At 39.8% G+C, this 26,366-nt stretch overlaps 1 protein-coding gene across 37 annotated transcripts in view; it reads right to left on the reverse strand.

The window, feature by feature from the left end:
• The window catches only part of ZBTB20 (zinc finger and BTB domain containing 20), a 621,054-nt gene that overhangs the window by 373,530 nt on the left and 221,158 nt on the right, over positions 1–26,366 (reverse strand). For 2 of the 37 annotated variants that reach the window (XM_025199639.1, XM_025199623.1), the window contains one exon: positions 239–314. The exons of 33 other annotated variants lie outside the window; for them this stretch is intronic. The gene's annotated coding sequence lies outside the window, so the exon portion shown is untranslated. Of the gene's footprint in view, positions 1–238; positions 315–8,172; positions 8,681–26,366 lie in introns of those variants that run through there. 2 more of the 37 variants (XM_025199651.1, XM_025199652.1) reach the window with 2 other exon arrangements.

Genomic DNA, 26,366 nt, shown 5'->3' on the forward strand with positions numbered 1-26,366 from the left:
GAAGCCCCATTTACACTAGAAGGGAACTACCTGCTGGCAGTAGCTCGCTTAGTGCTAATCCAATGTGTCAGTTGCTTTTAACTTTTATTTTTTATTTAAAAAGCTTAACAGGAAGGAACAAAACCTCCTCGGGAACAGAAGATTTTTCAACTTAAGAGGAAAGAAGGGGAAAGCAAAGCTAAACCAGACATGTAAGTTCTTGGGAGAAAAAACAGCAGGACTGGACTTTAAAATGTACCAACAGGGCTGACTGCTGCTCCTTCTGGGATTTCTGTTGTGCCTTTCCAGAGTATGCCTTCAGGGTTTTTCAACATCTGCAAGGGAGCAATATATCAACACCAGGTTAAACTGTTACCGTTAAAATGAAAAGCCAACAGCAAGTGCTGCAGGTATGCACTGGGAACAGGCTCTGCTGATAGGGAACAGGCAGATTGAAAAACAGGGCTAGCGGCTGTGAAGAGATCAGGGGCAGCCTCAGCAACAGAGACGGTAAAGACAGCAGGAAAGGATATTGCAGCCAAGGAAAAGACTGCCGTAAGGAGCACAAGCGGTGAGGGAGAGTGGCAAAAGAACCTCTGGCTAAGAGCTTCAGGAATGAATCTCCTAAGAGTCTGTGTTAAACTATCAGCACCCCCACACACACCCAGACTGAGAACCTACAGAGACATGACTAACATTCAGAGTCATTGATTTTAAGAGTCATTACATTTATTCAATCTGACTTTGTCCACAAAAACAGGCCCACAGTTCTGTCCCCAAGAGATAGCAAGTTGGGTGTTGGTAAGCCAGGATTCTTTGAGGGCAAGTACACCTTTGTTTAAAAGTCCTGGGCAAAAATCTGGATGAGGACCACTAGCATATTAAGGGAAGTAGAAGAAAAGCATTGGGAGCTGTGATCAAAACTGAACCATCTGAAGCCACCATAGTTTCATAACTTGGTATTTCCTTCACATCTCCGACTCACTTCCTACCCCATGAAACTGGCACCAAACTCCTTGGCTTGCAAACCCAGTGCCTTCCAAAGTCAAGTACATCTACTTCCTTTTCCTGCCTGCCCTAGGGCCCTTTGAAAGTAAAGCAGCCTGAACAGTGGACCTTCAAGCACCACAAATGAAACAGAAAAAAATAAGGTTCTGGGAACTTTATATTATATAAAAAAAAATAATAAATGAGGCAAAATGTGAAGAAGAAAATGAGCAGAACCTGATTTCTCTGGGTTAAATTCATTCCCGCTATAGTCAGAAGAAATGTAAAAGGTCAAAATTTAATTAGTCCAATCTAATTGTTCAGGACACAAGAAGAAAATGGTTGACTATATTCCTTTGCATTCTATTTCACAGCCAGCTATCATTTATGATATACAGGTAAATACTTCCAGGGGAAATAATCATATACAATTCCCAGCTCCACTCTTGGTCTTAGCATTCGCAGTAGAACAATGGGCATGTCTGCCAGGCATTACATTCCTGACATCCCCTCAGCCTCCGACTCTGATTCTCTTCTCTCTATCTCATGGCAAGTGCTGTTTTGTAAGGTTGACTGAAACCACCTTGCTTTTTGATTCTATTAGAACTGGGCACTTGGGCCCTCCAAGTAACATGTGTTTTGTCCTATCTCCTTTCCATTCTACATGTTTTGCCCCATTTCCTTTAAATTCCTTTTGGCACTTCTCTGAGTTCCAAGCCCTGAAAGACTATGTGGAGAAGTTTTGTCCAAAGAGTGGCCTTACTAAACCAGCATGGTAGGAGCAAATTTCTTCATAAGAGGACACTATATCACAAGCTAAAATGAATTTATTTTGCGTGTGTCATCATGCAAGTCTGTCAAAACGGGAATGCCTTCTGACAGTAGGTTCCATTTTGTTACTAACTTTTCTGTAGCAAAAAAAGAATTAATGAAATTTTTGTGATCTCCTCACACCAATAATAGCTGTAATCTGCTCATAAACCCCACTGCATTCATTCTTTTTCTGTCACTGGTATTGCTCACAGCTCTCTCAACAGCACAGAAACTCCCTTTATATTAAAGTCAAAGAGGCTCCCTGGGTTTTTCTGAATATGCACTTCAAGGACTAACTGAATCAGAGATTCATAAGCTTTCATAAGCAGCAACTTACTTCATCAGGGTAAGGGACTGGGAAATGGGACTGCAGGAAGCAGAGCTTCCTACACAGAAAGAAGTGCTTAGCATACAAAGGGTAGGTAGGTGAACATAAAGGTACCAGATCTTGCTCTGGACCCAAATACCAGCTGTGCCCCCTCATCAACACAGACCATATTATTGCTGGACCAAATAACACATGTTATAACATCCAAGGCTCATTCACCTGCTCCTCTACCAACATCATATATGCCATTATCTACTGACAGTGCCCCTCTGCTGTCTACACTGGACAGATGGGCGGATCACTACATGAAAGAATGAATGAACAGCCATCTGACAGCAGTTCCAGAAAGACACACAAGCCTGTGGCAGAACACTTCAGCCTACGTGGACGTACCATGACTGATCTCAGAGTACCTGTTCTTAAACAATACTTTTAAAACCAATTTGAACTGGAAATTGTGGAACAAGAAATCATCCACAGACTGAATTGTGTTAAGTATGGTCTAAATTAAGATTATGGATTCTTATCCCATTAGCTTTCATTAGGATTAGCTTTCATAACACTTACTGTCCCTCAGTGGGGACTGCTTTTTTTTTGTCTTTCCTATCTACCTTGTCTGTCTCAGCAGTGTCCTGTCCTTTTTCTTCCCCCTTCCTTACCTTTTGTATTCTAAGCACTGCTTTCTGCTTCCTGCACTCCCTTCATAGCATCTGATGAAGTAAACCATTGCTTACAAAAGCATATACATCTCTGATTCAATTAGTTTATAAGAGGCATGACTACCCTGCCTTCTTGCCTGACTTCAGACCAACATGGCTGACTAGGCTAGGTATCTCTCTCAGTTTGAATATGTCCATGCTTCAGAGGTGAACAAATCTTGCAGTTCCCTTAGTAAGGCTTGAAATGGGTGGGAACAGATGCAATACAGTTAGTGGGCATTCACTTGTGAATGCCCTCTCCTCACAAGGGGCATAGAGGGAACAAGCACCCCTTACTATTTTCAGTTAAAAGAGATTTTCTTTAATGTAGTTTGCAGTGGTTGTAGTTTTTTAGAGCTGAAGGGCCAGGCTCCACTCCTGCTCTGTGGGGGTGCTGGGATAGGAGAGGGATTTTTGCATACCAATGGCAGTTCTTTGCAGTCCGCTGAAGACCCTTCAGACCTTATTCTCCATCAAAAATGCTCTGTGATCAAGCTTTCCTCTTTCTCCTGCTCTCTTTTAACCCTCTCCCTACTCCCCCATCCCTTCAGTTTTTTAACTCCATCACCTACAGGCTTCCCAATCCTATATTTATTTTTTGGTTAGTCAATTTCTGATTTTTTGGCCCTTTTAACTTATTTCCTTATTTTTTTTATATACTTTGTGACAACATTAGAGCTACAGGATTATCTTTTCACAGAACAGTTATGTGTATATGAAGTTCCAGGCACCTGCACATGTAAAGCAGACACGGCAACCTTCTCCTTGGAAACCTGTTTGCATAAAATTATTCATCTGCAGTACAGTGTGCACATTACTATATCATTTCATGACTATGATTACTAAGATTTGTTTCCTCATAAGTTTTAATGTATTCGGACAATTTCCCAGTCACCAAAACTTAAGGAGTGATATTAATACTTGAAAAGTATGAGGAAAGGGTTGGGGCCATGTGTCTTTACCCATCTCTAGCATCTTAGTGTGAGCTGAGGACTCTGAACAGGCACCGAGTCCCCCGTTGCTTGTACCTTTTATTTTGCACTGGACTCATGTGATACTGTTCTCTAGAACTCAGAGCAGAGTACTAGGAGCCATGATATGTGAGTTATACTTGTAGCTAAGTCATTTGGTCATTGTATGGCCTTGCAAAATTTGGTATCTGCTTCTCTGGCCTTACTCGTCCCATCTGTAAAATGGGAGATAAAATCACCAGTGATTTATTTAGGACTTTGACCTTAATAGAGAAAACAAGTTAAAACAGGGTTACTGGAGTTCCTCGCAATGAAGTGTTCTGAATGCTATACTATTGGCCTGCTTTAGCAAACACACGTTACTGACTTTAGTGAAGCTACTCATGCTTAAAGTTGAGCAGTGTTGGTTGTAGTTGTGTTGGTCTAAGGACATAGGCAGACAAGGTTCTTTGGGTAAATGTGATGTCTTTTATTAGATAAATTAAATAGTTGGAAAAATTGTTCTTTACAAGCTTTCAGGCACAAACATCCTTCTTCAGGCCTAGGGAGAATCTGCTGTTGTTTTGTTGTGTTAGGCATGAATTTAAGTACCTTCCTAAATTAGGTCTTAAACAAGGCCATTAACATATAGCAGTTGTATTATCTGAGCATTTTGGGCTCCTATACATGTGCAGGGAGGCTGCTCCGATGCACTGTAATTACAGCGCATATGAGCAGACTCGATTAATCAAGTCTGCTTGAGCATGGTAATTACTGTGCTCCAAAAGACTCCACCATTACATGCATCAGTGTCCCAGTGCTGAAAAATGATAGCGGGGCACTTTAAACTGAAGCCTGTTTGACGAGCTTCAGTTCAAAGCACTGTGCCACCATTTTTCAGCACTGGAACATTGATACACATGATGCTCTTGGTGCTTTAATTAGCACCCCACCCCCCCACAACCCAGAGCACATCTACAAATGGCCTTTCAGTCTGGATTTAGGGATTTTGGTACTGTGGTTGTGGAGAAAGATCTGAGCATACATGAACTGTGTTCAAATTATCAGCAGATCACAGGAATCAAGTGTGATGACAACCGAATGAGCTGGTCAAACAAACATGTCTGAGGATAACAGTTTCTATGCTTTTTAAAAAACAGGAGGTGGCCAAGGAAGTCAGATGGGCCCCATATTAAAACTGCAAATAGGAGAGGTGGGAGGGAGGACTGGAAGATAAATAGACACTGCGAGCTAGCACTGGGAGTGACAGGTTTTTCTTTCTCTAATAAAGATCTAGAGGATCTGTTCAGTCATTAAAATGGGAATTTTATACTAGAAGTTGCATGAGCAAGAGTATAAATGGAAATAAGTTAAAAGTCTGACTGTCTAAATGACAACATGCTTTTCATCTCCTATCAGATGTTCACAAGGTATGGCGGAAGCATTAACTAGTTACTTCTCAGATATTATTCTGCTTCTATTATGGGAAAATAAGCACAAAGGTGAAATGGCTGGTCTAAGATTACATTGGAAGCTGACAAGACAGCCAGGATTTAATCTAGATCTTCTGCCACTCCGTGCTGTAGTTTTGCCACGGAGATGATCTCCAATGTAAATGGTAACTGCTTCCAAGTATGCAACTGTCTTTTTTGCCTTCTTTCACATACATGTAACATGAAAACCTCCCCTTCTCTTTGAACTCTCTTAAGTCCAGGTTATCACTATTTTTGTGATCTGTCTGGAAAATTTGGATTATAGAATATGAAATTGAGGCTTCACATGTTAGTTCTAAAGTACCTCAGGGCTATCTAGTGAACCATCTGCTTTTTAAAATCTATTTGTTCTCTCTTCGGCAAGTGAGAATGCAGTAAAGTGTGTTTTATCACCCTAATGCTGAAGGTGATCATTTACAACGTAGTCAAAAAATATCAGGACAATTTCTGCATTGGGGGGGGGAGGGGAATGGGTGGAGGTAGGTAGAGGTGGGATAAAACTCAGTTGTCTCTGACAAAATTCAACATGCACCCAGTTGCCTCTACATGGTCACAAGGCATTGTCTTGTTGATGTTGCTCATCTGAAGCAATTTAATCTGAATAGATATAGATAACATTTGCCATTCAAAACTGAAAAAAAATTGTTCTAGACTTTTTAATGTGATGGCTGGATTTGAATGAATGCCTGAAATTCATATCATTCAGTCTTTCATGTATTAGAGAGCTACCCTAGGAAAAGTCCCAGACTGCCTGTTTTTCCAGTAAGGGCGGACCAATGACTGATTCATACTTCCATTATATCACAATTGTGCTTTTGTTTGGCACCATTATGCCTCTTGCAAGTCGCTTGCAGATGGTCCAGAAGCCACAGAACAGGCTGTACTTCATTTCAATTCCAGCCATCACCATCTTATGGACTCTTTCCAGTTTACAACAAGGTACAGCTATGCTTTCTACTGGATCCTAGTTTTGACTTTCAAGCCTTTTTCATAGGCTTACTCAGTTCCACTTATTTATCATCACGTCAGAAAAAATAATCTCAAATGCCCATGCACATTGCTGAGTGATAAACTCACAGTAAAACCTCAGGAAAAAGAGCTGGCTTTCACTATGGGCAGCTCAATGAAAATTGCTTAATGTGTGGTGGTGGTCAAAGAGAAAACAAAATGTTAGAATTTAAACAGAAAAGGATAAGAAAGGGTCCTGGGAATACTGTAAAGCTATTGCATTGCACAATGTTATGCCATCCTTGGGATACTGTGGTCAATCCTGTTTCACAAAGAGGGTAGTAGAACAGAATAGTTCCAGAGACACATAATGGCAGATCCCTGGCAAGGTTCCCATATAAAGAGGAGATGAAGAGGTGGGAACAGAGAGAGGATGGAAACAACAGGACAAAGTAGAAGAGGTTGATAAGTGACAATGCAGAAAAAATAAAACAGGTGCTCCCATTTGCCTTGTGAAAATTCAGAAACCAGGGGGGCATTAATTGAAATGGGAAGAAAGAACACTTAACTAATAAAAGGGATTTTTTCCCCAACATGTATAGTACATAATTAACCTGCAACACTTCTTGCCCCAAGGTATCAAAGAAGCCAAGAGTTTGCTGAGATCCAAAAAAGGACAAGTCATTGCTATAATAATGGTTATTATTAGTAATTACAATATAAAAATTCCAGAATCAATGACAGGGGCATGTGGATAAACAGAACATCTACAATTACTTTCCAAAAAATATAAGGACTGTAACTCTCCATCACAGTTTGTAGACATAAGCCAGCCTTCAGTTGACATCTACTAAGAAGCAGCGTTCCCTACAACTTCCTGAGGAGTTTATTCCATGATTGCTCATGATGAGGGATCTAGCACTTTTTTTTTCTTCCCTGAAACATTTGGTATTATCGCCTGTGATGTTCACTGAGAGCCTTCCTACAGTAGTCCCCATGATTTGCTGTGCTCTGCCAGGCAGCTGCTAAACCTCTCAGTTCAGCTGCCCAGCCTGATGTAAAAATCACAGGGACATGCCCAGTTTTAAGGGATACATGTCACTCATGTTTCTTTATCCATAGTGAGAATGTTTTGTATAATGAGGGATGAGCATGGAGGAAAATAATTAGCACTGGAATTATTATTTGGGCATGGGGAGGAGAATGTAGAGAGAAAGGAGCATGGCACCGGTTTTGGGGGGGAAAAACAAAACAAACTGACCCAGACAGGCACAGATATAAAGTCTCTAGTCATATATATTAATACACATAATGTTTGCCTATGTAAGCTGATGCAGATCTTAAGAATGCCTGTGGGTAGTGCCATCATCCTCTCCATGTATACTCTCTGATGACCAAGACAGGACTAATCATAATATGTCAAGGGTGAGTGACAAAGTACTTTCCAAATGGCATGGCCCGGAATTTCTTACTGTTTCTATTAAATGGAATTTATATATGGAAACTCCAAGAAAAATAAAGGCCCATGTCGGTATTCCTAACATGGGGAATCTCAGATCCAATCAGAATGATCTGTATCTAGGGAAAGCTCCACAACTCTCCCTCAAGTAAAACAGGCTCAGACAGACATATGTGGGCTGATGAATTTATACCCTGCCATACCACCCCAGAAGGCAGTTCAGTTTTTAGTTTCTACTCATAGGTGTTTCTAGAGGCATCACACTTCATTAGCTAAGAGCAGAATCAGGCCCATTACTTTTTACCAAAGTATTTTTTTCTTTTGCATAGATATGCTGGGACTGATACTAAAGTTTGTACAAGAGTCTCAAAGGAAATCTCCTGCTTCCCCAACTTTTACAACACCATCACAAACAAAATTTCCAACTCTTTTGGAAACAGAAAGAACAGAATTTCAGTAAACAACAGCCCAATCTAAACTCCGGAAGGAACATACACATTCATGCACACACTCTTACCTGGACGAGCCAGTAACGTCAGCCTTTGGGGTTTGGGTTTTGTTTTGTTTTGTTTTTTTTAAGTATTCTGTAACGATGCTTTTTTTTTTTTCTCTCTCTCTCTCTCTGTTTCTAGTGCTCGGCAATGCTAAGAATTTAGGAAGAGAGCCACAGCTTAAGAGAGCAATTATTTGCCAGTAAATACTCAATTTGCTTGTCCTGTGATTTTTCTCCTCCTAACTCGCACATTCAGTAATCCGTCCCTTGCTGCGTCACAGGCACAAAAAGTCTTTTCTCTTAAGTGAAACACTTTCACCAATCATTCTCCAACTATGCCAAGCTTCAGTGAGTAAAAGCCTATTTCGTTAGTTTTAATTAAGAATTCCCTGTACTGGTCATTTTCTATACCCTTACAAATAGCACCTTAAGCCCAGGACATTGGACGGCTGTGAGTCAGCCTGTAGGATTCAGCGGCCGTTTATAAACACCTTCAACCACATTCACCCGGTTTACAATATTCAGGACATCTCAACTGAATTACTGCTTTGTGTCCAGTTTGTATTCAGATGGGGGCCATATGTTCCTCCACGTTTTAGAGCCGAGCTCATTAGCACGAGCACAGTCAGGAAGCAAAGAACATTTTCTGTCTATTTCCTCCATTTTAACGTGACTGCAAAAATCTACCCCTGGGTAGAAAACTGACAGAGAATTGCTCAGCCCAAGAGTACAGTTAAAAAAAAGATAAGTTTTTAAAGACATTTTTAAAAAAGAAGGCAAATTGGGTTTGGTACAAAGAAACTTTTGTGACCCTTTACATGAATAATCCACTTATTAAAGAATACCTTTTACAAAGAAACAAAACTCTGTTCTAAGAACTGGAAGGGGAAGATATTCAAAGTGAGCACACACAGCTAGGAAAACTCAGTATTCAAGTTTTTCTTCAATGATTTAGGCACATAACCTTTTTTTAAAGAGGGTGGAAACCTATGCAGTCAGCCACACACAACTAGATTAACACCTTGCAATAATGGGTAGAGTGGGTGTCAGTAGAAATCTGAATGTGCAAACTGTATTTCCTAAGAAATTTTGCGTAGGCAAGTGCCATTCTGCTCTATCAACAGTAAGTTGAAAAATACTATATTTGGCAAAAATTAATAAAATACAGCAGGGGCAACTTGAATCACCCATATTAAATGCTAAATGAATAGCTTGGACCTGAAATAAGATGTAGGAATAGTCTTATAAGGAACAAACAGCCCACAGAGAAAAACTGACCCATAGTACGTTAGTGCTGTAGACCAATATGGTCCTAGAAAAACATATTAAGGCAGCAGCCCATTTCAGAGCATCCAGACTGTATTTTATGGCAAAACTTGTCCCAGGTTTGAAAATAGTGTTAGGCCTGTTCTTGCTCATTTGAGCAAGATCAGTTCATGTGTAAAGAAACTGCAAGTTAAGATCCCTTATATCTTGCTTTGATACACAGCTGCATTTGGAAGCTCTGCACATGTTTCATATGATGTGGTAATATTCTAGGGGCTATGAAATTAACCTGTTTGATAATAGTTTCAATGTTAAGATTATAAAATATGCCAATAATGAAGATGTAATTTAAAGCAGCAGGCTGTGGATGTACGAGCAGTATTGATATTATCAATTATCCCTAATAAAATGCATTGATTTTATGCTACGCACTGCACATCAGCTGCTGAAAAGCAGACAAGTTAAAAACATGCACTTAAACAACCCAGACATCTTTCACATTCTTGTACATCTTTAACTTATATTGCCATGCCTGTTATGGCATGCTGGGAGTTATTTAACTGTCCTCAATTTACCAAGCCGCCAAAGGGTAATCCAGCAGAAAAGAAGTACTTGGATCCTCAAGCTTTATAAGAATACTAGTCATCTTGGTACTTTCAATTCAAGAAACACCTGGCAAAAATTAGGTGCCCTGTGTTATGCAGGGGTAAACATAAGATGGTACGATTAAAATGTCCCTTCTGACCTTAAAACATAAGGTTCTATGAACATGCTGAAAACTCTGCTAGAAACACAGGAGAAAAAGATATGTCCTGTTGGCAAAAAATCCAACTATGTAAGTGTTTGCAGAATAAGACAGATAGATTTTCAGCATTCACTTCAATGCAAGCATGCTCCCATGAAGTCAGCAGCAAAACCTTACTGCAGTCAAAGGTTTAACTTGAGGAAACCCTTTGGAAATATGGCCAGTTTTGTTTGAAAAGAATTACATATTTGTTGTAATGAGATAGCCATGCTAGTTTCTTCAGCATCTACCTTAAACTAACACTGGATGCATCTACACGTGCATTAATGTGCCACTACTGCACATTAAGTTCAGTTCCTCTAATATGAGGTACTCCATAAATGCACAGTAGCCAGTGCTAATGCACAGTAGCAATGGCACATAGTCTTTTTCTGATGCATAATGTTCAGTAGGCTAATTCTAACGCATATTAGCACATTAGGACCTTTTTTGCTGTGAAGTGCTAATGCTCAGTAGAATTAGTCCACTGCACATTAAGCGCCATGTGTAGACATGCCCACAAACAAAGAAATTCAGGATTAAAAATGATCCTACCACCCAGTGTATGATATAGATAAATTAAAACCCTGAGAGAGACTTTCTAGTCATTGATGATTTTAAATTATTTGCATGAATCTGAAAATGAAACTTTACAACGATTCTAAACAAAACTCGAAGTGATAAGTCGGTGCTCCTTATCCAGGCTTGGGAGTGAAAAATAAATAAGTAAGCACATAGAATAAATAATGAAAAGTAAATTATAGTTTTTTTAAAAATAAAAACTTAAGTGATCAAATATGTTGTTTGTAGCATACTGTATCATCAAACTATGTTTCTGAAAAAAATGACAAGAGTTTCTTAATTTTGGTTGCCTTAAATTAGGCATTTCACATTAATGTACTATTTGTCTTTGCACACCAGCACTTTGGAAAGCAGCTGACACACTTAATAGGGACAACTGGGTTAAATGGGAATTTACTGGATCAAGTAAGAATATAACACATTCTTACTTATCCAATGTAATTAATGTAAAATTACATTCTTCTCAACAGGGACTGCATGGTAAAAAGGGAGAGCTGGCTTGCTTAGGAGGTGTCCCCATTAACTGGATTTTTAATTTTTTTTCCTTTTAAAATGTTGTAAGCAATCAGCCAATAGAGCCAGACAATGTCCTCAGGTAACCTTGTGCAGCTGCCTTTAGTGGAAACCGTTGTCACCTCCCAAACTTCATACACTCTGATCTATTTAGTTCTTTCACATTTTTCCCCAGAGGGATGACAATAAAGTGAGGCAGTCCCCCTCTCATGGCCTGGGGTGCAAGTGTTGATGTGGCACGACATTTTGCTCAGCAGTGCTGAATTTGGCCTCTCTTTAAATGTGCGTCTTTTGGTAGGGAATCCTTCCAAATCCATCAGAAGGAAAAGAGGGAGGCGCTTGGTTTTTGTTACTTTTCCTCTGGGATTTGCTTGTATTTCTTCTCATTAGAAGCTATTACCACACAGATTTGTTTTCAATTTGAAATTTACATTTATTTTCAGAAGTTGGACAAACATTCTGTGGTCATGTCTGGTAAGAAAATGAATCTTTTTCCAAAGGTCTAAATGCTTTTTTTCTACCACAAAATCTTATAGGCATACAAGTTCTGTCCAAATTAAATTAACTGACAGCATCTAGCTATCTAACCTATAATACCATAATTACTGCCAAAGTTCCTTAACCACATCCAAGCTTCCCTAAGTCTAGCAAAGGGGGACAGACACTAAATGTAAAAAAACAACACACCTTAGTAAAATGTCAGTGTTGGGGAAACTAGAGTACACATGCATGCATTAGGGTCCAATTTCATCTTAGGTTCAACTCTACTAGTTTAGTCCAGTCACATGGGGCGCATCTACACATGCATTAGGCTCACTGCATGTGACCCTAGGCCCAAGTGTGCCTGCAGGCTTTTAAGGGCCAGGGGCTGGGGCCAGCTAAGCTGGCCCCCTAGTGGTGGGGTTGCCCAGGAGCAAATTTGCTCCCGGTCAGTATCTACACATGAGTTATTGCTCAGTAAGTAATTGTGTGTAAATTTGCTACTTGTATTTCCAGGTAGCAAATTCACTCATGAGTAGAGCATTTACTGCGCAGTCAGTGTCTGCACATGTAGATGCCAATGCTTATTGCCCAGTAATTTGTTCTACTGCGCAGTAAAGCATCTTGTGTAGATGTGCCCATGAGGGATTAATTTGGACTAGGGTAGTTAAAATGAAGTAGCAATGTTGAGATTTACATTTGAGCGATTCCTTACTGAAGACCAAAACAAGTTTCTGGTCCTTAATCCTGGGGTAAATCTGTGATAACATCACTACAATCAATATAATTAACCTCAGATTTACAAAGTGTTACTGAGATCCAAATATTGTCCACAGGGATTTGATCTGCAGAAGAACTAAGTAAAGCATTAGGAGTTGATGCTTCACTGCCAAATGGCCAAACCAATGTTGCTAAAAGTCTGTGCCAAATTAGCTGGTTTGGTCCTTTATTTTCTTGATTAAAGAATGTCACAAATTTACCAAATTTCTGTCTTGTTGACAGAAGGGTGCAAAGTCAAAGAATGGAGAAGGGAACAGACATCAATAAGGCAAAATTGGAGATGAACAACAGGTAAGAACACAAGGCAGATATGTCATATTTTTCATTCTCAGAATAGAACCTAAATGGCATGCAGTCTTGTTTTTTTCCTGGATCACTGCAAATATGTGGATTTCTCTTGGAAGGAATGGCATGCTATTTCTTCTGCACATGTACAATAATATAACATAAATTTCACAACAACACTGTAGAAGTGCTCAGATTCAGTAAGGTGTTGAGGCATGCCTGGCACAGGGTGATATTAAGAAACAATAGATGGTATAAGTGAAGTGGCTGCTTCCCTTAATTGTTTATTTCTAAATACTCCAGGTTATAAGGGTCCTGTGTGTTTGTTTATTTTTGTTTTCTATGCTCTTGGTAGAAGAACTGTTCCATGAAAACTTTACTAGATACTCTGGGTATGAAGCAGACCCCACTGACACCCAGTGCTAACCCTCTGTACCTCCAGCCTCAAATCTTACTTTATCAATAAATATATATCTCCAATTGCAGTTCATAAAATATATCAGCTTTATAAATCTGGCCAGAAAAATCTATCAGTATTGAGAAATATGGCATACCCGCCCTGTGTTCTACCTGTTGTCCATCTCTGATTCTGTTGTATTCATGTCATGTAAGTATTTATGCAGAAAAGCAACTGTGACTAGCCATTGATGCTTCCTGAAGCATATATGATCAGCCTCTATAGTTAAAAGGTTCAACAAACCAGTTAGAAGTCAACAGCAGAAGAGCCAACATTAGCAAGTAACACTAGGGAAATCATACTTTAAAAACTACCACTTTCTGCTAAATGATGGAAAGGTTTGAATGAGCAAAACTTCCACTCAACTGGCCAAAGTACTGGTGAGGCCAGGTAAGTCTACTCGGGGTGGTGTCACTACTCTATGGACTACCCCCTCATATACTCTCAAACTCCTCTGGTCCAGTGGCTGGGGAAAAGGAATTTGTTTCAAAGAAATGCTGTAAAAAGGAAACAAGCATATTCAAAAAGCAACAGGAAGTTCTCCAGCTATATGCAATTGCCCACCCAATCTCCAGACAAGTGCTGGGAGGGAAACTGTGCAGAGTGGAAAACACAACACATCATTCATTTGTTACTAGTGTTTGCAACTTGTAGACTCTGAGTGCCTCACCTATACTTTTTGAATTTGACTTCAGGGCATGAAGTAAGGGAGTGTAAGAAATGATACAGTGATTGAGCCCACAGGTCCATCTAGTCCAGTCTCCTGTCCTCACAGCAGTGGAGGGAGGATACAAAGGGGAAGAGTATTTGTCCAAGGCATTCAGAGGCCTGGAAGTCCTACTTTTGAGGTTGCACCCTAAACTAACATATTTAAAACCTACTGATGGACCTATCTTGCATAAATTTGCCAATATGATCCTCTTCGCTTTACAGAAGGGGAGTGTAGGCACAGAGTCAGTTAGTGACTTGCTCAAGGTCAAACAGGCAGAGATGGGAAAGGAACCCAGATCTCCTGGGTCACAGGCCTTCAACACAAAACTATCCTCCCTATCAGCCTCAAGGCCATGGAGTTTTTCTGTTTAAGATTTTTACAGAAGGGCTTGATCTAGGCATAAGCGATGATTTACAAGACAGGAGAAAAAAAACTGTTTGATCTTCATGGGAAACCCTAAACCTGAAGCAACCTTGAAGTATCAAGAATAATGAAAAACACAAAGTTTTACTTGTGAGGTCAGTGCATATGGTTTGAAGGCTAAAGACAAAAGATTTCCATGGAATGGGAATGTGTGATTTTATACTGTGCTTTCAACAGAGAAATGAGATGCTTTAAAACATCCCTGTAAAGCACGGTATATGAAATTTGTTTATTAGGCTAAGGAAAAGAAAGAAAAACCAACAGCTTTTAAAATGCCATGGTTTAATTGCTCTTAAGATTTTATCCATCCCATTATCAACTTAATCAGAGGAAAGAAAAAAAAATCAGCTTGGCTTTTTTTGACAGCGAAGTCAAACCAACTGGAAAATTCAACTCCTACAAGAACTGTTGAAAGGGAAAACTCTGGATAACAATGTATTACTGAAACGCTTTCAAATGTATACACTTACACAAAGCTCCGTAGTAGTAGGATCTCCTGTTCTGTCTGCCCTACCACCACGCTAACCACTTTTGAGGGGGAAAAACATACAGAAATGTCCCAACATTCAAATATAATTCCCAACTATCCCCTTTTCCAGAGGCAGAGGCACTTTACAGAGCACACATACATATGCCTACATGCATGTGTACACATATAATCAGGTTCCCCTTTCCTTTACAGACTGCACACATTTGCAAAAAAAGGTGAAAGAAATGAAACTTGGCAAAGAGCCTAATTGTTATGATTTTAATATTACTTCACTAGTGCATTTGGAATGAGGACTATTGTACTCATTTTAAAGATGGGAACCTGGAAAGAACATAGAGGATGGCCCAGGATTAAATATCAAGTCATCAGCAGAGCTGAGAAGAGAACAGACTCCCAGTACCCACATTCCCTGTCATCCAGCCCACCCCTGGGCTCTAGCCTTCTGCTATAACTACATCAGACAATGCTTTATTTAAAAAAATCAATTTATTAAAAGATGGATTTCCAAATGGTGGAAATCTGCTTTCGGAGGAGACAGATTCCTCACAAAACCTAAAGCTGATTGTTCCCAAATTGGGTCATATAACAGATACTGGAGAACAAACCTCCTTTTTCCTTTTCCTTTTTAATTTTTATTTTACAAGGCTTGAGGAGCATAGAGGTACATGTTACTAAAACTACAATACAGTCCAAAGGGGAAAGAAAAGGGAAAGAGAAAAGATCTTTCATAACAAGTTTTCATTTTGACTCAACTGTGGTAATTTATTTTGATTTTTTTTTTATTGTAATGAACTCGGTTCTCTGATCACTTGGTTTTATTCTGGCATATTCTTCAACTATCAATCCTTTCCCAAATTTACTACTATTACCTTAGGCAACCATGACCACTTCTGTGGAAACAGGGGTGATCATTTGCAAAATGGGCTAACTCAGTCCTCCTACAGAGGAGCTGGAGGATCAAGTGAAAGGCATGGTTTTGCTGGTTTACACTGGAAAGCAAGAGGAAAAGCTTGTGTTTTATTGTGCTGAAGAGGAAAAGTAAAAACACAGTCTTTTTATTTGATATTTAGTAGATGATTTGTTCCAACCCAGAGTCAGATTCAGGGAACACTGTATTGAAAGCAAGATGCAGTTTGGCAAGAGCCAAATTTGCTGCAGAAAGGGAAGACAGGACTCGGTATAGGTCTGTCTTTGCTCTCGTCACTGAAGTAAAATTGCCATAGACTTCACCAGGAGTCCAGTTAAGCCAGCTCTGAGTGCTTGTGAAAGTCACATCTGTGGTGATTTCTTAAGAGCTGTGCTCCCCTTATAGTTCCTTCAAGCTTTTTACTTGCTACTGAAGCATGACTGACTGAAGAGAAATGTTGGGAATATAGACACTGTATGGAGTAGCTCATCATAAGAGCAAGAGTGAAACCTGGCTTTATGTCCTATAGTCTCAGGTTCATGCTTTGAATAGGCTTTAAAATACTAACATACACTGTTATATTTGGGAGTTGGTGGGGGATTTGGAAGGGGAAATGGGCTGAAACTAAGAAACTCTGAGAAACTGTGGTCCAAATTCCTTGGCTTCATTGGGAATTGCAAAGCATCAGAATTGGCCACGGTATGCTCTGCTGTGAATGAGGGCACAACTCACAAACTTCATAACATTTTGCTTCGTAAACAGTGAATGACCTGCTTGCAAGGTACATCCAAGGCTCTAGGATACGCCTAGCTACTCTTGACCTCACTCTTCCTAATGTGCTACAAAGTGTTATCCTGTCAAACACTTGGCCTGTTATTGACCCTGTATTTCACAAGATGCTCATGCTGAAAAATCACTTGGAAATGAGATCAACACAAATATGGGAGCCATGTCATCCACAATACACTCAGAAAGGAGTTTTCAAAAGCTGGGAAGGGAAGCAGATAAGCAAATATCATTATGTTTAGTGGGAGCTACATGTTTGATAGTCAAAATTGGAGTGCCATCTTAAAAAGTGTTTTATATGCATATTGTGTCTTTCATTCTAAGATTATATAATCTGCTTTACTAGTAAAACAGTCATCCAATATCACAAAAATGCAGCCACCTCTGGGGTGAAATACAAGAAGCAGACAGACAAATGAATCACAGCATGAAGAACAGCAACCAGGAGAAGTCTGGTCATGTAGACAAAGGTAAATTTCTGCTCTTCCAAAATGTAAAGAATAAAAAAATCGTTGGTTTAGGAAAGACCATCTAAGTCCAACCTCAGCACAAATGCAGGATTTACTATTCCTAAAACATCCCACAAAGATGTCTTTCTAGCATTTTGTTAAACTTCCCCAATGAAGGAGAGTCCATAAACATAACTAAGGACTTTTTAAATAATGACCCAGAGCACATCATACTTGAAATTTAACTTTTGTCTGGAAGTCCTTCATCGTACATTGCACAAACTTCTGTAGAGAGGTCTGAAGAGATAAATAGCCGATGGGATTTGGACATGGATTCCCCAGAGCGAGAGTTTCAATCTTGAGGCTTAAAGCTCTAAGCAATCCTTCCAGCAAACCTGTCTGCTTTATTTTTTCTTTAAGAGAAAACTACTCAATGTGACGATTTAGCCACTGTATTAATGCCCTGAAAATGCACCCCCAGTCCTCTAGGTTCCATAATTTATGGCACCAAAGGGTGAATTACACACAACACACTTTCTGACATTTAAATCCATCTCTGCAATACGCTCTCCTTTGGAGTTGGGCCACGGAATAAAATGCTATGGAAAAACAAAATAAACCAAAACCCTGCTGTGGAAACAGGACAAATCTAGTTTTACATCCCCTGCAGAGAGAGAGAAAAAAAGTCGGAAGTAAAAGACACCAAATGGAGCTCATAAAGCTTCAGTATGATCTCAGCCTCCACATTCTGGCAGAGACCACAACCTGAGATGTGTGCTCTGCCTCAAATGAGGACTGTCTCTGCTGTGTGAGGGATTCAAAACTATTATCTATGAGCAGACTGCTCTCACCCTGAGCCAGTCCCATATAAGGGGAAATTTGACTGTATTTTAGGGGAGAAGGATAGAGGTAGGTGTAGGAGATAACAGAATTGTTTCTTCATGAACTCATCACACAAACAGCAACTCCAGGCTTGACACGACAGCCCCGGGACTGCAGAAGGCCCCATAACAGCCATCTTCTACAGTTTCTCTACATCTCTTTGTGGTGGAATTACCCTACTTACCAGACCCTCTACCCCTACGGATGGGCAGGTTTTAGTCCTATAACTGCCACAAGAGGTGGCTACATTTTTAGTGACATTGGACAAATTGTAAAAGTTGTGAAGCACCACCAAAATAAAGCTGGTTTAAATGTTTTCTCATGCCGACTTTTTGCCTCATCTCTAGTCTTATCTCAGGTACATTCCTTGATTTGTCCCTTCACTGAGCTCAATGGAGTCAGGTTTTACTGGCCATGACAAATCAGCGGGGAAGAACCCAGCTTGATTGTTCAGATGCAAAGGTGAGTTGGCGACAAGGGTAACCAGACCCTTGTTATATGGGTAAAATGAGCACATTTGTTTGAGAATCACTGAGGCACAAACAATGACAAAGTTCATTTTCTGACTACATTTTCATCAGGACTTTTTTCCTAGAAACTTTCACTGAAACTTCTCTCTCCCATCCATGAAATAATAATAATAATTAAGAAAAGAAAACAAAAAACAAAAGAAAGGAAAAACAAAGACAGTGGATGAGAACATGCAAGTGAATCAGCCATAAAAGAGGCCAAGTGTGTTAAATATTTATTACTGGATTTAGTCTCTGAGGACTCTCAGGACATATTCTGACTATCCTGAAAATAAGATAAGATGTGTACATATGGACAAAGGAAGAGATACACCTGAGTACCTGCCAGCCCCTGCTCCACCTGTCCATTAGTCATATTCATAATGGAGGAGTGGGTGGGGAAGTTATGTGGTCAGCTATAAAGAGGCCTATCCATGGCTGCAGGCACACTTCTGCTGCAATGAACAAAACAGGAATGAAAACAGGAGCCAAAGCACAAAAGCTCTTCAAGAAACCTGTGTGGGGTACACTGTCCCTTTTACAAGCCATGACCCAATCCCTAACACAACACTCAGAGCCCTTCTGCATTTCTCTCAGCTCACAGAGGATGGGGTTCTGTTTCTGGATCCTTATTTAAGCTTGACTTCTTTCTTAGCCTGGCAGCCTGCATCTCCCTGGTGGTGTTTTTACAGCAAGAACATCTTAGTGCCATATCACAGGATCCCCTCCTGTTAGTCTTCACTCCTTTATTCCATAAGAATGACACAATGTTCTGCCGTGATTTTTTTGTTGTTGTTGTTAATTAATTCATTTGAGACAATTCCCTAATTTTCATTTTAACAAATTTTTGTGTGGGAGCATTAATCATTTTCAAAGATGCTCACAACTGGCAACTATTAAAAGCCTTTGTTAACATACATGCGTGTATATATATTAAAAAACAACCTTCCAGCCTTGTTCCCCCCTCCCTTTCTCCATTCCAAGCAGGTTCCTGCTATCAACTGCTGGAGTGTGTTCACTCTGCACCTAGAGCTATAATTATTTTGCTTTAATTTTACAAAACCTTTTGTTCCATTCCCACGAGCCCACCTGATCCTTATATTACACTCGCTCTATTAAAACACTCATGCAGAACAAAGCACGGTTGTACTGATTCATAAGTAACTCTCCCCCCCCCCCCCCAACACACACACACACACACATGCACACACACCTTTCTCTCATACTAGGAACACACCACTGGGGTTTCATAACATTGGCCCTAGTTTCCAGTCCCTGATCCCAGTTTTGCTTCTTTGCTGCTGTTTTTACATGTTGAATGCCTGATCGTGCCATGGCGTTGCTTGTTGTTCTGAACTGCCATTCTTAGTCATTTTATGTTCTGCTCTCTAGCATTACAAGAGATTTAGTACAGAGGGTGCTGTGGAATTTATTCAAGTTGTAATCAGACTCCAGGATTTTTTTCTATTTTTTATTCATGTAGTACAAGCACCAGAGCTAGCCCTACATTTTTCTGTGGTAAGTAGAAAACCGTTTTCACTCAGGCAGACTTCTGTCACCCACAAAGTACATCTGGGCACAAGGCATACAAGACCAAGGCTCTGATGGGCTTCAGAGGCTGGGTGTGCTGATCAGCTAACTGGCGTTTTGAGCTGGGTACACCAGGCAGCCGGCTTGCTACTTTCTGGTGCTGCAGGAGTTCAGCACCTGGTCTCCCCCTGCACTGGCAATAGGGAGCAATTGAGATCAGATCCTCAATCCCACAATCGCATGACTGTTGGGACTGCAGATCAGATCCCATCGTGCCTTTAACTGAATGTCTGCCAGGGGTCAAAGTGTCATCAGCTGGGGAGAAGGACTGGGTTCTAGTAGTTTGCTTTTTCAAGACAACAGCAGAAATATCACAGAGGGCCTATAGAGCACAGTGTTGGGGGATGCTGCTGAGAAACTACAGCCAACTATAGCATGGAAGGGCACATGAGAAGGTGTGAAGACAGAGGGAAGGAAAAAGCATGTGCGAGAGCCAGACACTAAGCTAAAATGTAACTAAATCAGGACTGCTGATAACATGATAGGAAAAGGGCCACAGAGAATTGCATGCAAGGGAGGAACTTGTGACACAGGACAGAGGGCTGCAGGGTGTGCAAGAAAAGGTTGCATCTACCCGTTCTACTTATTTTGTTTAGCATGTCAGATCTATCATACTTTCTCTTATTAAATCATCAGAGTATAGCAACAATCATCCTCTCAATCAATCCCCCATGCTGTTACCTCTTACTAATGACTAACTTGGCAAGAACTGGTGTTTACATATATTTTTTGAGTTCTGGACATTTTTCTGCATTTTCTTGGACAGTAATTTCCTTTAGGTTTTTTGATCTTTTTCTTTTCTTTTCTTTTTCTTTTAAATCTGTTTTTAAAGCATGGATATATATTCAATCACACACACACACACACATATACACACACACACACGAATACAGAAAGGTCTAAAACACATACTTGGAAGGATCTTGGACAGAAATTAGTAATGGGCGACTAACAGAACCTCTTTCACAGAAAAGTTTCCTTCACCTAATGGATGCTCTGAAGCTTGTTTGGAGATGACTTTTCTGAATTTCAGCCCAATTCCAACATGCCAAGAACCAACATCATAAAACAGCTATTCTGGGGGAAAATACATGGGCATCATGCTTACTGTCTCATTGGTAGTTCCAAGAATTCAATCTGTTATGGAGAATAAGCTCCCTTCTCTTCATGGGAGTTGGCCACTCTAAACCAGAGAATGGTCTGTAAATGTGTGTGTGTGTGTGTGTGTGTGTGTGTGTGTGTGCGCGCGCGCGCGTGCTGATGTGCACACAAATATGCATACAAAGAGGGAAAAAAGTTCAACCAATCGGCAGTATTCATGTCATCAGGCAGTGCAATGCATACTATAAATTTTGCCTGTTCCTGGGAGGGACACAGCACTGACAAACTCTACTGAAGACAGTGGTTGTTATGGGTCCTCAACACCTTTCCAGTCCCAAAAGCACAGAATGTGTATTAAACCAAGGATTTCCCATTAGTGTTACTGAGGAATAGCTCCTTCGCTTCCTGCCTCTTTGCCCCTTAAAATAAATAAATAAATACATAAAAATCAAGGCACTGCAAACAAAAAATTGCTTAAAACTTTGGTCAATCATTGGTACGTCTGTGTAAACACAGAGGGCAATTGAAGAAGTATTTCATTTGGCAGAAGACAAATTAAGAGAACTATGTTCCACTTTTTTATTATTAAGTACATGACTGATTAACTGATGATTAGCAAAGCTACTGCGCTAAACAAACATCCCATTGCATCCAAGAACATAGTGAAACTCAGGCAGATTTCCCATGGCTCCTGCTTTTTAGGGAGTATGAATCATTTGAATCTCAATGGAATTAACTTCTCCAGTTTCTTCTCTTATGATAAGTTTACTAACCTGACAAGGGTAAAGGTCTCAGGACCTGAGAGTAGCTTTAAGTTTTTCACCATCTGTGCTGAAGTGAAGCCAATGCAAATTCCACTTTCAGATATGCATTCCTGTGCCTCCCTGTTATGTTTTATTTTATACTTGTGATCTCTATTCCTTAGAAAAAGGAGAAATGCACATCTGATCAGTTTGCTGGAGTCACATGGACAGTGCAAAGAGAAACTGCTCCTTCAGTACCTAGTGTTTAAATGTGGCACTCAGGTCTTCAAAGTGAGCTGGGGCAGGTGGATTGCAATTGGAAAGCATGTTCTGCAAAAAAATTGGGGGGAAAATTATCTTGAAAATGTTCATGAACATTACTACACTTCTCCAAATTTTCAAGAAGCAACTGAAAAAAAAGTTCTTTAGTTTGTTTTCTCATTTTCTTTTTCCTTCTCTTTTACCCACTTTTCCCTTCCCCGCCCCCACTTTTGCTATTAAAAAGGGGCTGGAAGGAAAATTAACTCACACAGCAAAACTCTATAAAGCCCATCACAGCTATTGAGTTAAACATTCTAAAGTTCCAAAATCTGCAAGATTTCTAAAAAATACTTTGATAAAGACTGGTTTTGCTTTTGGAGTATGACCTCAACAAATGGTAACAGAGTCCCATGAAATGCATGAGAACACCATTTGCAATATAACTTTTTTTTCCCAAAGAAACTGAGCTAGACTACTTCCAGCTGAGGAGCTGACAGAAGTATAGTATTGTCCCATAGGGCTTCTGAGAGCAGGGGAGAACAATCTTTGCATGAGATAAATTTAAGGCCTGACTCCAGAAATGTTGCTTTAACGTGAGAGTCAAAAGGCTGCTGGTGCTGACCCAGTGATGGGGAAACTGAAATACACAGAACCTGTTCTGAGCTTGGCTTATAAGTCAGATATATAATGCCAAAATGGCTTGACATAGTACTGAGACAGGAGCGGCCCTGTACTGTCCCTGCTTGTAGAGAAGGAAAGGACTGGGCTATAATAAAAACCATGGAGATTCTTTATTCAAACCCCTCAACAGGCAGATGTAGTTTTCATTCATATTCTAAATTTTCAAGGAAAAGACAGCTATAAAGTTTGAACCTGAACTGTTATCCCCGTAATTGAACCCTAGAGTTCTGGGGGATAGACCAGACTAAAGCAGGACTCAGTGAATGAGGGCCCTTTCCCCAACTATGCTGGGAATTGCCCTGGGCACTTGGGAGTAGGAAGTTCCATAAGCAAAGCTTGGGGCCAGGAGCACAACAGAAACACTGATCAGTTTGATGGAGGGCCTTTGGTTCCAGTGAATCAGGACCTCATTTAGTCTCAACCGGTCCCTGTGACAGAGTTCAAAACCAGGTTTTGATTTTGCTTAGTTTAATATGATAAAGCTAACACTTCATATTTGCAAGTACTGATATATATAACTCAGAATGTGATCACTATCATGTAAACAAAATGAGTAACAGCTGGTCCATAAACCATGGTGAGACTGTCCAGCTAGTCACAGGAGACATTCCACTTTACTGCAAACAATCAGGACATCTCTGTTATAAGATACTTACTGACAGGAACAGCAATAGAGCAGAGATGAAGCAGTAATGTGTGACCAGTCCCTCTGAACAAAGAGAAAGAGTGCCCTTATTAAAGAAGGGTTCATCCAGACTTTTCTTGACTTGGGACAAGTATAGAATCTGAACTCGAACCTGCATCTGAATTTTAGTCAGCTGAAACTGCCCTAATTATGAAGTCGACTTAGACTTAAACACACAAAAACGGGGTATAGTAAGGTATTGAAAATCTATTGTAGGGAATCTCAGGTGGATTTATTAACTTGCTAATACACTGAGAATATCTGGCAATGTTTATTACAATGAAAAACAAACAATACATACATTTATTAATAACAGTCCATTAAATAGATTGTCCCATACCATTTCCCCAACACACATAACAAAAACCCATCTGACTATTAGACTTGACAGGGTCAGCAAAAGGCCAGATGGCCATCTGAATGTTTCATCTTTGATACCAGAAATAGGGCAGTAATAATTGAATGCCGTGTGTGCGCACACATATATGTATATATACACAGCCACATAGATATACGGAGATATATATAGATATATAGACACACACACACACACACACACACACACACACACACACACACACACACGCACACACAGCACCTAGATACAAGATTAAACAGGAGAGGTGCATTAGACCTTGTTTGTAAAGAATATCCAATTTATTCATTGAAGAATGTTGACAAAAGACATATTTCAAAGCTGAGGACTCATCATCATGTTCTGCCCCAAGGAGTTTTAACCTAGGGTATCCTATTGCTATTGCTAGCCCAATAGCCCCTTTCTCTCTTTGTTTTGCTTCACGGTATGCTAGAGTTAGTTGAAACCAAGAACTTTTGCTACATAAGAAATGTTGGTATTTCATTTTTTTTTATTCTGACTTGAACAAAAAATAAATGTTATTGAACTTTCCTGCAAACGATGAATTAAAAAAAAATCAGCTTTGGAGATTTTCTCTGTGAGAATTTTATTATGTGGGTTAATTTTTCAACTTTGCATTATTTTTACATTACTTCACGACATATCAGAAGTACTGCATAATAGGTACTAGATCAGAAAATAATAGACTTTTATATTAATTTGGAGTGCAATATAATATGCATGATTGCCTCTGGTGTGCAATATAATATGCATTATTGCTTCTGGTAAGTCATAAAAGTATGTAAAATAATAAAAAACTACACAAATGAAAATATACATACAATTAAAATAAACAAAAATTTCAGTTTTTTCCTGAAAGAAATTTCGTCAAAGTTGATACAAGTTTGGTTTATCCAAAACAGACTTTTCCACAGAAAGATTGTTGCAACAATAATTTTCTAATCAGATCTAATATGCATACAAACTTTCTACACACTTCCACATTTTGCTGGCTCATCACTCAAGACATTTCTATTTTAACAGAGCTTTGAGATGAGCCAAAGCAAAAGGTCTTTGCTTATTTTTAGTCCTGTGGTGAGTGCTATGTTCAACAGTCACTGTGGGTGTGTGCACACATACTATTTCCCATAAAATCTTCCCCTTAACAACATCACTGGGCTTGTAGTTATGATGTATGTAGTGGGGGGGGAGAGGATAATTAATTTTTCTCCATACCAGTTTTGATCTAAAGGGCAGAGAAGAGCAAATTCCTGTTTGAATTGGTAAACTGAACAAACATAACACAGGAGCCACAGGGGAAGCAATTATCTGCAACACCAATTCCCATAATTTGTATTAAGTTTGGCTTGGCTTAGGAGTTTTTTGGTTGGTTGGTCTTACCCAGTTTCTCTCCCACACAACCAAAGCCAAACTTTAGCCCCAAGTCACTAATGAACAGGTTGCTGGGAGTCATTTGTACATGAAGCTTATATTCCATAATGGAGAGGAATGAAAAATAAATGCCTCAGCTTTGTGACAGTAGGGAAATAATGCAGGGCCCAAGCCTCCAAGCATGTAAGCAGGCAAAACTCCCATTGAAATAAATACAAGCTTTCCTTACACCTGGTCATGTCCGTGCCTCTATTATACCCCTCTCCTTTCAATTTGGCCAATGTAAGTAGGGATAGGCTTTTATTTTTCACATACAGAAAAAAGCTGAGCTGATTCTAAACTGATAAATTGGAGTTTTCACTTGTACATCGCTCATAATGTTTATTTTACCGAACACAGGCCATAGATTTGTCTCACAAGCTCTCAATGTTCAGAAATCTCAGTTCATTAGGAAGGGTTGTCAATCTGAGGTCCACGGAAGTACTACAGCTGGGGGCTGGACCATACCCACTTTTTTCAATGGGAGAAGAGATATACACAAGGACAGTAGTACAAGACCAGCCTGTCAAAAGTGCACATACAGTTTACCAGTTCCTCAGCTCCTTGAGAAAAGAGAAGATTGTTTTGTTGAGCAAGAGTAAATTAAACAAAGTAACTCAGGAGGCTTACCACATGGAAAGACAAAGGGAGGGGCTGGCTTTATAAGAATAAACGTATGACCCTTAAGTTGAAAATTAGAAGATGATAAAATGCCTTCAAGAACACTTGGGTAAAAGCAAGCAAATGGCAACCTATACGTTATTCTTTCATAATTAAAAACAAAGACAAACATAATTGTGTGAAAAGTCTTTCCTTTGAAATCTATAAAAGGACATCAAATATTTATCTTCTCCTTCTGGATTTCTTTCCTCAACCTCAGCTCAGGAAACGCCTGCGTTTCCTCTACCTTATTTTGAGGTTGACATCACAAGACAAAAGCACAGTCGGTGCCCTCACCCCGCTGGCAGTGGTGTGCTGCGGGTGAGACGAGAACAAACAGGGATCTCCCACATGAAAACACAACAGTGAATAATGTGCCACACGTACTTGTAAAAATATTTTGCAA

This window comes from Alligator sinensis, unplaced genomic scaffold, assembly GCF_000455745.1.
Source record: "Alligator sinensis unplaced genomic scaffold, ASM45574v1 scaffold343_1, whole genome shotgun sequence".
NCBI classification, from domain to species: Eukaryota; Metazoa; Chordata; order Crocodylia; family Alligatoridae; genus Alligator; species Alligator sinensis.